Source organism: Megalobrama amblycephala, linkage group LG2 (genome assembly GCF_018812025.1).
Source record: "Megalobrama amblycephala isolate DHTTF-2021 linkage group LG2, ASM1881202v1, whole genome shotgun sequence".
NCBI lineage: Eukaryota > Metazoa > Chordata > Actinopteri > Cypriniformes > Xenocyprididae > Megalobrama > Megalobrama amblycephala.
Genome location: NC_063045.1, coordinates 8,620,854 through 8,634,112, shown reverse-complemented (window position 1 = coordinate 8,634,112; position 13,259 = coordinate 8,620,854). Strand labels below are relative to the sequence as shown.

Below are 13,259 nucleotides of genomic sequence, written 5' to 3'. Positions count from 1 at the left end.
ACAAGATGAGAAACACTGAGGGAGAGAAACAATAACTAAACTATCATATTTAACTGTCCAAAAGTTATTAAAAAAAGCATTAAAATAAAAAGTTATTAAAATAAGCATTTTTAATATATTGATCAGTAATTTCACTAATAGGAACAAATAGGTCATTTTTGTTGGCATTGAAAAAGTGTAAATCAATAAAGTTATTTTTATTTGTTTGCAAGTGTTATATGACTCCAAACGTAGGCCTATTTCTCAACCTACCATCTTTAGGATATGCAGAAAGACTTTTCACAGTTCTTCACAGTTTTTCACTTTTCCACACTCTCCAAAGAAAGGTTTGTAATTATTACTTTTTTTATTTCTTGAAGTGTTCTCAGTGTTCGGACAGAAGGAATGTGAGAAATTATGATTTTCAAAGCTTCGAATCAATTGAATCAACTGCTTCGCGAAATGATTCACTGGTTCGAATCGCCACACGCTGGTGACTCCTGCTGGTCAGAACAGTGTAAAAGCAGCGAAAACTAAATTCAAACATGCATAAAACACCTTTTACAGGCCAATTGTAAATGTTTTAAGTTGTAATCTATTAAATGCCATTAACAAGCCATCTAATACCATCATGAAGTGTCTTTATAATATGTGATAAGCCAATTTTATTAGGCTACATTTCCGGGTTTGTTTTGTTTGTTTTATGGAGAGCTAATCAGTCCAAGAGACTTTTAACTTAAACTCTTCCTTTTTATTTATAGAAATGTGATAGTAAATGCGTACAAATGTATAAAACTGGTCCGAGAAGGTAAAAAAAACAAACACACTAGACTAGTTCGTGGGTTCACAGTGATCATCGCCCCCTAGCGGCGCACCATTGGAATTTCTGGATAGTACTCAAACCACGTGACTTTTATATTTTGATCCTTGATATCCTTTTTTTACAGTCTATGCTTGATACGCTTTCCACGTCACCGAATCGAAACGAATGATTTGCAAAAGTGTCGAAGCACTTGATTATATCAAATTCATCAAAGCATTATTTGTGAAACATTTATATATGTTGAATATATGTGAAATTTGTTCAATTAAAAAAAAAAAAAAAAAAGATTATTATTAATGTTGAAAAAAAAAAAAGTGTCGAAGCACCATGAAGCGTGTTTCGCGCATTACTAATTCCTTATATTGGGTTCTTCAGTTCTTCCTCTGTGTGAACTGCAGCATCTATTTATAGCGCACTGTGTCGGGTAAAATTAGAGCTATTATTAGAGAGATGTGAGTTTCTGCTTTGGACACTAGAGGGCGATGATGCGCTGAATTTGCCTAAATATCCAGCAGAACATGTGAGATACTGTGAGCAACTGTGCATTGATGTTCAGTTTACTTTTTAAACAGGACTGTGTGTGTGAACAGTGAAGGGTGGGATCAATATTTAAAAAATTAGTACATTTCAATGTGTGTGAGCTAAAAATAAAACATTTAGTTTTAATTTCTGGATGATTTGCCACTTGTGAATTACTAATTAAATTAATACAAAGCAACAAAATTTCAGATACAACAATATCAACTTATGAGAGTTGCAAAAGAAAAAGAAAAAACAGATTAAATTGAAAAAAAAAAAAAAAAAAAAAAAAAAACAGTGAGGAAGAAAAACATCCTGGAAGAGTTGTTGTATCTGATCAGCGTTTTGGGATATTTCCATACACGGACTCCTTTGAATCCTGCAAGGAAAAATATACATTCAGTCAATAGCAACAGTTTAAAACATTAAAAAAATTACAGAATTTTGCTTCAAATTCCCTCAGATATGCATGCTTTATATGCTTCTGTAAAATAATTTCTTTGACAGGTCATGGTTTTAAAGATTTGAACATTTTAATTGATTCTACTTGTGATACTTAAATTTGTGATGTGGTGCCAAACTATAAAACGCTCTGATTTTTTTTGTATGTTTTTATATGTGTTTTAAGGATTGAAATCAGTTTTCAAATCAAATATTAACATTACTGCACAAACTTCTTCTGATTAGGATGTCTACATCATAAATATTTTGAAAAGTATGGAAAAATATGGTTCAGATCACTTTTTAATTGATTCTACTTGATGTATATATGTTTATCTAGAGGATAGGCTGTATATTTTCTAGGTTTTCCTTCCACAGTAATGTACTGATCATTTGTATTAGACTGATCACATGATGCATTGTCAATGGTCATTGTCCCTATCACCGAAATCAGTGATGTACAGTCTGACAATCAGCCACTTGTAGCTAGTGTAGCTAGAACTCAGATCTATTCATCTATGAGAATCTTATTGATATGAAAAAATACTATGGAAGTTAATTTAAGTCCTTTTAAAGGGATAGTTACATACCTAAAAATGAAAATTATCTCATGATTTACTCACCCTCAAGCTGTATATGACTATCTTCTTTCAGACGAACACAATCAGAGTTATATTTAAATATATCCTGACTTTTCTAAGCATTATAATGGTAGTGAATCGGGGTCGAGATTTTTTTAATCCCAAAAATAAAAAAAATCCATATTTAAAACATTATAAACTATAATAACTAGCTTCGGGAAAATGGTCGTACACACGTTGAGTTTTGGCAGTATAGTGACCTCTGACCCGACACATGTCGTAGGAACAGAGGTGAGAGAAGACGCCTCTCACGGTTCAAATAGGGCTGCTGGACAACAAACTTAAAGGGATAGTTCACCCAAAAATTTATATTTTGTCATAATTTACTCACCATCTGGTTGTTCCAAACCTATATAAATTTCTTTGTACTGCTGAATGCCAAAGATGATATTTTGAAGAAAGTTTGTAACCAAGCAGCTTTGGGCCATCATTGACTTCCACAGTAGGAATGAAAAATACTATGAAGTCAATGGTGGCCCAGAGTGGTCTTTTTACAAACTTTCTTCAAAATTTCTTCCTTTGTTTTCAACAGAGCAAAGACATTTATACAGGTTTGGAACAACCTGAGGGTGAGTAAATGATGACAGAATTTTAATTTTTGGGTGAACTATCCCCTCTTTCACCCTCATGCGCTGTTGATTTCTGGCGACTGCCTGTATGGTCCGGGTCAAACTGATTCTAATTGAATTCAATATAATTCCTCAAAAATCACACTGAAAAAAAAAAACATACAATCACAAATAATTAGCTTTTAATATCAATACTTTTCACACATTACAAAGAATAAATATCTGAATTTATGATTTATAAAAATGTTTTAGCACTATTTTTATAACTGCCCCTCACAATTTACCATTATACAGTAATATCTTAGTCTAAGCCTAAAGTAATCTTGACAAGCTATATATCATTTGAACGTTTTCAGACTCTAGTTTTCATAATTTTTGACTGATTTTCAAAAGAAATGAGCAATAGATAAATAGCGATAAATTTGTGATGTGGTGCCAAACTATAAAACGCTCAGATTTTTTCTGTATGTTTTTATATGTGTTTTAGGGATTGTAATCAGTTTTCAAATCAAATATTAACATTACTGCACAAACTTCTTCTGATTAGGATGTCTACATCATACATATTTTGAAAAGTATGGAAAAATATGGTTCAGATCACTCAAACCATATATGGAAATCAAAGAGTCCTTATATGGTCACCGGTGGAGTCTGGATGTCATCTAGTGGAAAAGTTTGGTACTGCGCTCAAAGAATCTTACTGAAAGTTATTTTTTTATATTAACCTAAAATGTGGCAGAGAACTTGTTCAGAATTTAACTTTTGATTTGCTTGAAGTTTTAGAGTTGAACATGTTTTGTTGGCATGTTCATGACCCTAAATAAGAAAAAGTCACAAAAATATCAAAATATTTTTTTGTATTGAAATAAGTCAAATGAAGGCAAGTCATCTTCATTCATATAGCGCTTTTCACAATACAGATTGTTACAAAGCAGCTTCACAGTGATAATAGGAAAATTAATGGACAGATTGTTTTGGCTTTACAGCAGTTTTTAGGAAAAAAATTATTATCGAGCTAAAGTATGTTTTTGATTGAATCACTTCCATTGTAAAAATTGTTAATTATTAATTTAGGAGCCGCTTAAATTACACTTTTTAAACTGAAAACAGAAGACTTTTAATGCTTTGTTGACGTTCATTTACATGTTTAATCTATAGGTTTGTGCATTTTAATGTGTATGTGCGCAGATGCTTAGTCTTTTTTACAAAGTGACATCACCAAATTGCTTGTCTGGTCCGCATAATACAGAAAAACGAGTCGTTTCCGCAGATCTATGCGAACTGGAATCATTCTGATAACGTTTAATCTATACATAAGGAAAGAGGCCTTCGTAGGGTATAGTTTAGTTGACACTTCAGGGCTGCGTTGTCGTCGTGTCTAGGTGCAGGTCCTTCATCTGGATATGGCCTGGATCTGGCAGACTACGGCAAACCTCGGGATAAACAGAGAGAGACTAATATAAACGTAGACCCCATTCTTCTTATGATGTAGCGAGTACATCAGGTGTTATGGGAAGTGTTCCTGGTTTTTATTCTAGATTTAAACTGACAGAGTGCGTACCGTTGCCGGAAACGTATTATTATTCATTTATAAAGTTTTAAAAATAGAAATCTTTCTTGCAATAATGACATCACTTCCCTTTCAGAAGGCCTTTATTAACCCCCTGGAGCTGTGTGGATTACTTTTATGATGGATGGATGAATGCATGCACTTTTTTGGGCTTAAAAATCGCAAGCCCCATTATAGAGCTTGGTAGGGCAGGATATTTTTTAATATAACTCTGATTGTGTTCGTCTGAAAGAAGATAGTCACATACACCTGACTTGAGGGTGAGTAAATCATGGGATATTTTTCATTTTTGGGTGAATTATTCCCTTTATCCCTAAGGCTAACATAAAGGAAAACAAAAAACTTTGAGTTTCATGGAAACTTTAAAGGGATAGTTCACCCAAAAATGAAAATTATTCCATGATTTTAGTTTCCTTCAAGCCATCCTAGGTGTACACTGATCAGGCATAACATTATGAGCACTGTCAGGTGAAGTGAATAACACTGATTATCTCTTCATCACGGCACCTGCTAGTGGGTGGATATATTAGGAAGGAAGTGAACATTTTGTCCTCAAAGTTGATGTGTTAGAAGCAGGAAAAATGGGCAAGCGTAAAGATTTGAGCGAGTTTGACAAGGACCAAATTGTGATGGCTAGATGACTGGATCAGAGCATCTCCAAAACTGCAGCTCTTGTGGGGTGTTTCCTGGTCTGCAGTGGTCAGTATCTATCAAAAGTGGCCCAAGGAAGGAACATTGGTGAACCGGCAACAGGGTCATGGACGGCCAAGACTTAATGATGCACGTGGGGAGCGAAGGTTGCAGTGTGGTCTGATCCAACAGATGAGCTACTGTAGCTCAAACTGCTCTAGAAGTTAATATTGGTTCTGAGAGAAAGGTGTCAGAATACACAGTGCATCACAGTGGACACGTGAGCATCAGAACTGGACCACGGAGCAAAGGAAGAAGGTGGTCCTGGTCTGATGAATCACGTTTTCTTTTACATCACGTGGATGGCCGGGTGCGTGTGCGTCACTTACCTGGGGAACACATGGCACCAGGATGCACTATGGGAAGAAGGCAAGCCGGCGGAGGCAGGGTGATGCTTTGGGCAATGTTCTGCTGGGAAACCTTGGGTCCTGCCATCCATGTGGATGTTACTTTGACACGTACCACCTACCTAAGCATTGTTGCAGACCAGGTACACCCTTTCATGGAAACTGTATTCCCTGGTGTCTGTGGCCTCTTTCAGCAGGATAATGTCCTGCCACAAAGCAAAAATGGTTCAGGAATGGTTTGAGGAGCACAACAACGAGTTTGAGGTGTTGACTAGGCCTCCAAATTCCCCAGATCTCAATCCAATCCATCATCTGTGGGATGTGCTGAACAAACAAGTCCGATCCATGGAGGCTCCACCTCGCAACTTATAGGACTTAAAGGATCTGCTGCTAACATCTTGGTGTCAGATACCACAGCACATCTTCAGGGGTCTAGATTAGTCCATGCCTCGATGGGTCAGGGCTGTTTTGGTAGCACAAGGGGGACCAACACAATATTAGGAAGGTGGTCATAATGTCATGCCTGATCTGTTTACACTGAGGTGCAAACAGTAATAATAACCCGGAAATATGCTTTTCAAGCTGTTCCTTACTGAAGGAAATAATGAACAAGGCTGACCACCATTTGATGCTGCAAACTTCAGTCACATTGACAGACTGCATCAACTTCTTGCAACACAGGTACAAATGATCTTACCTTCTTTCGTTTTCTTTGTTTACACACAGCTGAATCAGTTTTGTGTTTCTGTTGGGTTTGGTGTGCTATAACAATAACATAACATAACACATACATGTTAAAACAGCAGTTTTCATTCTTATATTGAAATTTTGCATTAAAAAACATTAATATTTCAACACATGCATTTGATCTCCTGACCTGCTTTTTTACATTTCCTGCAGATGCACCAGATTCCGACTGCAACTATAATCAACAGAGATCCAGCAGCAGCAGCAGCAGAGATCAACACTATCAGAGACACTGAGTCTGGAGGAACTGAAGGAGAGTCACAATGAGACAGTCATTAATGTGAGTGAATGTGTAAATAATCACATATATCAGCTCTGCTGTACCTGCACATGTGTGACAGAAGTGAGTGATGTCCAGATGTTGAGTCTGGTTGCTGATGGGATTGTTCAGCACACAGCTGTAGGTGTTTTTATCCTGATATTCCACCTCCAGAGGTAGAGAGAGACTGATGCTGAGATCAGACACACTGATGCTGGACAATAAACTGTTTCCTTTGTACCAGGAGAGAGTCACATGACTCACATTCACAGCTGAACACACCAATGAACAATTTGATGATGATGAAGAACATTGTGAAGAGTTACTGCTGATGACAGGAACATGCAGATGAGCTGAAAAACATGAGAGAATAAACAGAAATATTAACATATATTACAATCTTATTTCCAGCTGAATGTGCTGTTTAGTGTGTTAAAGTGTGATCATCTCACACAACAACATGTTTAAACCATAAACAAGAATATGTGAACAAAACAAAATAAAATGATGATCTCTACTCACCATAGACAGAAACACTGAATGGTTTTGATGATTTTTTCGCTCCACTTATATCTAGTTTATAAACTCCAGCATGTTCAGTTGTGATGTTTGTGATGGTCAGAGATCCAGATTGATCGTCCAGCTTCAGTCTGTCTCTGAATCTCCCATCAAGAACATCAGATATGTGGAAGATTTGGTCTTTTTTCTTCATTTTAGCTATCAGAGAGTTTTCAGGGCCAAATCTCCACAGTATGTCGTCATCTTTATGTATTTCAGTATCATCAGTGTATAAAGTGACAGAATCTCCCTCCATCACTGACACTGAATCACCAAACACACCTGGAGAACAAACAGATTTTACACAGACTGAGACTTCTGAAGTATTGCAAAACCTGAAATCATCTGTAGTTTGTAACTAAAGGTAACTGAAAACCATTCAGAACAGCCGCAGAAACACAAAAGCAAAAGAAAGGAGAGGCGTATGAACATGTTATTAATAGTGTTTTAAAGTTATCTGCTATTTAGAGCACAATAAATGTATGAAGCAATGAAATTTTGAATTCACCTGCATACTTTCAACATTTTGACATTCAGAAATATGGGACATTTAGATCGTTAGATCTTCTTGACTAATGAATTTATATTATTTTTTCTGTTGTTGCATAATCGCAATTGCCTCATTAATCGTTTCAATTACAATTTATTCCATTTATTTAATTAATAATCAAAATAAAGCTCTCTTTCTTACATTATCTTTAGTATTAAAAATAAGATGAAAGATGCAAATAACAAACAGTGTCATTGTGTATTGTATTCCTCATAAATTATTATTAAAGCTTCAAAAGAAGTTCAGTCAAGAACAGCAAGTTCTATTCTTTTATTGTTTGATTAACATTAATGTCACATATGGCAGCAGGTTAATAACTAACCCTAATGCTGTCATGGTGTCTGCTATAAAGAGCATATGATGAAAGAATAGACAAACAAAAACCGACGATAATAAAATCCACAAGGAAAATCAGGAGATCGCAGAAGAGTAACATACACAACCGCTTTACATAGATGATACAGAACAATGAAACACAGGAAACTGAGAGCTTAAATACACGAGGAATACATGAAACAGAACAATGTAGGCCTAACCATGAAAACAGACTAGAGAAAACAAGAACAGGCACAGGAACTGAAATGAACGAAAACAGAACATAACAGGATTTACACATTACAAATATGGCAATGCTACACTTTTTACCAACAGCTTGTGCCAGTACAAACCCTACTTTTGACATTGTTAAACAACTGTCAGGATTTACTAAAGACACACAGTGGACACAGTTATTTTTGTGGCTGACCTTATTGCATATGCATTTGTTGGAGTTTCCCTTTCAGAAGCTAAATTTATGGGAGGAGAGTATTTAAATTCCATACAAATTCAAAGCATGGGGTTACCATACTTGCCAACACATAACATCACTTTCATTTTTACTTAGATGAATCATGCAACATGATTTTCCAAGGTTTGCACTAGTCAATTTACTGGAATTTGTGCCATTATTTAATACCCTAAAAAGGTTCTTTATTGGCATCTATAGTTCCTTGAAGAACTTTAACATCAATGGAAACTTTTCATTGCACAAAAATTCTTTATAGTGGAAAAAGTTTCTTTAGATTAATAACATGTTCTGCTCACTAAGAAGAAAATGTTTCTTTTAAAAACTGGTTACTGAAAGAGAAGCAGTTGAGAGACATCTTTCTCTGTGTGTGTCATTCAGCACAAGTGAGATCTTTTTGATGGTTTATTTCTTTTAATAACTCTTTTTAAGATCAAGCAGGTCCCACGCTTTATTTTCACATTCATGCATGTTCTTTTCATAAAAGAAAAAAAAAAAAAAAAAAAAACGAAACTGAAAAATCAGACGCACATGCTTTGCTTCTGATAGACCCTACAACTTCATATATAATGAGAGTTCTTTATTTAGGTTACAAACTTAATTACATGTTTTAATCATCCGATTATTTTGTTTTTATGCGTCAGTGCAGAATTGTTCACATCAGCATCACAATGCATTGTAAAAATGGTTATATTACACAGTTCTGTTCAAAGTGCCACTAATATACTGTCTAGACAAACATGGAAAAAACAGGGAATTTTAAAGCTGTGAGCATTTTGTGGCATGGAGGATGAATGGATTTCTAGGGCAAGAAAAATGGAAATAAATAAAATCAAATAAAATGTGTTATTTTGTTACATGTTTTGCTGAGTTATGCTCAGCTCTAAAATATTTTTTTCAGCATGCTGAACTACACATGCACACACATTTTTTTTTTTTTTTTCATCAATTGATATGGTCATCATAAATTGCATGTTGGTTTTTGTTTAGTCCTGCCTTGAATAAGCTAGGGCAGTTGAGCTGACCACTTTTCTTCAGAGTCCTCCAGGTCCAGCACATTCTTTGGTTTTCTAACATCACCTGCATATTTCACCCATTTCCAACATTGATTGTATGATTTTGGGATCCATTGTTTTACACTGAGGACAACTTGATTATACACAGCTATTACAAAAGGTGCAAACATTCGCTGATGCTCAAGAAGGCAACATGATGCATTGAGGGTTTGCGTTATTATTTTGTCTTGAAACATGTAAAAGTCTTATGCACTGTAACTTCTCAAGTACTAAAGATCTCAAGACCTGCTCAAAAATTCAAACAATCATGTGTCAAAAGTCTTAAAGTGTTATATGTTCCCTGCGTCAGTGAACATTTTCAGATTTTGATCATCCAGGTAATGGCACAAAATATAAGAATCATATGAATCATTTGACCTAGGACCTAGGTTATTTGTTTTGTTGTCTATAAGTGAAAATCTGTTATGTGAAATAGCTTATTTTAAAATACTGAGTCAAAACAAAATGTTTTTTTTTTTTATTATTATTACGCTCTAGAAAAATTTTGACCCAACAGTTCATATTTTACCCAAATTTGGGTTTAAATAACCCAGCATTTTTTATAGTGTCACATTTTTCACAGTATCCACTGCAGACTTATGTTTGCTTACTGCACACTTGTAATGTTGCAATTTACTTTGCAGTATGTGTACTTGCAGTGAACTTGCCTAAAAAGTACTGGTTAATATGAGGTAACTACATGGGTTAAGGTTAGGTTTAGTGGTACGTTCAGGGTTAGTACTTACTCGTTACATGGTTATTGTAATTATAATATTAAGTACATGGTACAGTACATGGGGATCTGGACAGTAAAATAAAGTGCAGTAAAATAAACTGTTTTAAGTCATTTTTTTCTTGCTCATTTGAATGCACTTTATTTGAATCTAAATCTGAATTTGCAAAAGATGCTTTAAATCTAATCAATTCAGTTCAAATATGAATTATGAATTAAATCTGTTTCGTATCATTTAAAGATAGTGTGCTGAGTTTTCCGCAAACACTGGTTGAAGATACATTCACGATGCATTTTCCATGACTTTTAACATCTGTGAAGAATGTCACTGATATTACAGCAAAAAAACCTATAACTTACCAGTCAAATTCCACCAGCACAAACAGAACAGAGCAATCAGGTGGAACATTTTCTTCAATGCGAAAAAGTCTGAAAAATAGGTAAAAATGTCTGCCACTCTTTCAGCTCGTCTTCTGAGTCAAACTGAAACCTGCCGTGGTTGTTTTTTTTTTCAGAGATGAAAAGTGTGCGTTCAGTGCACATGTGTTTATTTTCTAGGTAAAGGGGGCCTTTTCCTGTCCTGTTTTTAATGAATCTCACACTTAATGCCTTCACTAAACAGCTTTACAGTCAAATAAAAAAAACCAAACACAAAAAAACAAAACAAAACAAAAAACCCCAGAAAATTCATCAAAAACGCCCAAATCAATATTGTCCTCGATTAAACTAGACTCTTACCCATCATGCATCTTTTTGATAACATACAAAGATTATCAGCTTAGAGAGTGTTTCTGCAGCGCAGCGTTCTTCCGTTGAGATGCCATGATTCAGGATATCTGCGGAAGTGTAAACTAGTATCTGATTTCACAGATATAGATTGTTTCTGATTGTAAAAAAGGTCAACATGATAAAGTATTTTCTCTGGTTCTTGTTTTAACTGATTTTAAAACAGTTCTGTTATAATGCTTATTTTCATCGATTGTTGCCATTATAAGACGTTTTGAGGGCCGTCGGTGTTTGTCTGTCAGGCTGTTTTTTTTGTTGGTGTGATCAACACATCAACTGTTGTTTGGCTCACAAGCTGCTTTGTTTAAGATTTGCATATCTGCAGTCCTAGTTTCGGTTTGTCTTTTTGTACTGTCTCTTTGTCAAAAGTAGGTTACTGTCAAGTAAAACACTACATCATACACTATTCTCATGTGTATTTAAATATTTCAGTGTGTCTTTAGATGTTTGCAACAACAGGTGCATTCACTGAAGGTCTTACAAAGTTGCCTTGGCTTATGATAGTAAGAAAACAGGTGCATCTCTACAGCCACAGATTTCAGTTTAGTCTTAAACTTTAACCTGTTAACGTTCCACTGTATGACTCTTGGTACACAATCCTTTCAAAATGATTTACTGACACATAGACAAAGAACATCTGACTGTACACGTTTCATATCAGATCAGGCATTAGAATCAACAGTTACTTACATGTTGTTGCATTACTGTCATGTCCATATTGTAAAAGTCTGTTTGCAAAGCCTGCACCGAAATGTGATTGATTTTTTTTTCAACATTGTTCAAAATAAATAATCATATTCCTAGCATTAGGAAAGGTAACACTTTTTTTTAAATCCTGTATCTCTCTTCTCTCCTTCTCATCTCACTAATGCTGCTTTCACACCACCTTGTATTTACCGAAGTCTTGAGATTCACATGACGTTGTATTCAGAGCTGTTCACGTCCTTTGACTGGGAATTATGCATTTCTATGGCACCACTATCAAAGCCTACATCTTGGAGCTTCTGGTCCCACAACTCTATCATTGCTCATTCTTACCTATGTATGTGTGTGACCTGCGTGTATGTTATGTGTTTGTGAATTAGTTAATGAAGATTGTGCACAATACATGTTTGGTTATGACTCTGTCTGCTAATAAATTGCCTCTTAAATGATTTAGATCTTGACTACATGCTCTGAGTAGTACGGTACAATAAGAATGTTGCTTTCCATAACCTGGAAATGAACATTTCTTAGAATTAATAAACGATTAACACTGAGTGTTCATTGGACGAACAGGTTAATTGATTGTAATATTAATTTTAATGTAGCTACATCCAGTTAATCTGATTAGCTGATTCACATATTCATAATTAATCATAATTAATAATCATAATGAGTTATGAATAATTATTAATATTCCCCCTTTGAGTTAATTCGCTACATTTGACATTGACTTGCCACATCCCAGCTTTTAAACAACAGTATTCATAAATAAGTTGAAAAAAATACTTTGAACATCTAAATTACATTTACAGTAACTTTTCCTATGTTTTGGACATTGCCTCAATGATTTCTATTGACTACTGATCATAATATCATTTGACTACTGCCAGGTTAGTCCTTCTCTCTCCTAATTTGCAATTTTTGACCTTTGTGTTGTGTTCTCTCTTTGTGTCTTTGCAGGCTGGAGTCAAGCAGCAGGTGCTGTGGGTTACTGACTGATGAAAACATTTCTCTCCCAGTTTGGTTGTTGCTGGAGGCCTCTCCAACACCAGGAGATTTTGTGTATTCATTAGCTATTTATTCTTTTTTTGTTTCCTGTTTAATGTTGTTTTGCTCAATTCATTTATGTATTACTTTAATAAATATCTTCTTTTGTGTTGATTCAATTTTTACACTATATTGCCAAAAGTTTTGGGACGCCTGCCTTTACGTCCACATGAACTTTAATGACATCCCATTCTTACTCCGTAGGGTTTAATATGGAGTTGGCCCACCCTTCGCAGCTATAAAGCTTCAACTCTTCTGGGAAGGCTTTCCTCAAGGTTTAGGAGTGTGTTTATGGGAATTTTTGACCATTCTTCTAGAAGCACATTTGTGAGGTCAGGCAGTGATGTTGACGAGAAGGCCTGGCTCGCAGTCTCTGCTCTAATTCATCCCAAAGGTGTTTTATCTGGTTGAGGTCAGGACTCTGTGCAGGCCAAAGTTCCTCCACACCAAACTCAC

General features: G+C 35.3%; 1 long non-coding RNA gene across 1 annotated transcript; it reads right to left on the bottom strand.

Annotated features, from left to right (window-relative positions):
• Nucleotides 1–423: 423 nt before the first annotated feature.
• LOC125263452 lies at nucleotides 424–6,708 on the bottom strand. Its single transcript, XR_007183814.1, has 4 exons — nucleotides 6,651–6,708; nucleotides 6,457–6,573; nucleotides 6,277–6,341; nucleotides 424–1,700 (listed from the first exon to the last, which is right to left on the bottom strand). It is a non-coding gene; the product is annotated as an uncharacterized LOC125263452 (long non-coding RNA).
• Nucleotides 6,709–13,259: the final 6,551 nt, after the last annotated feature.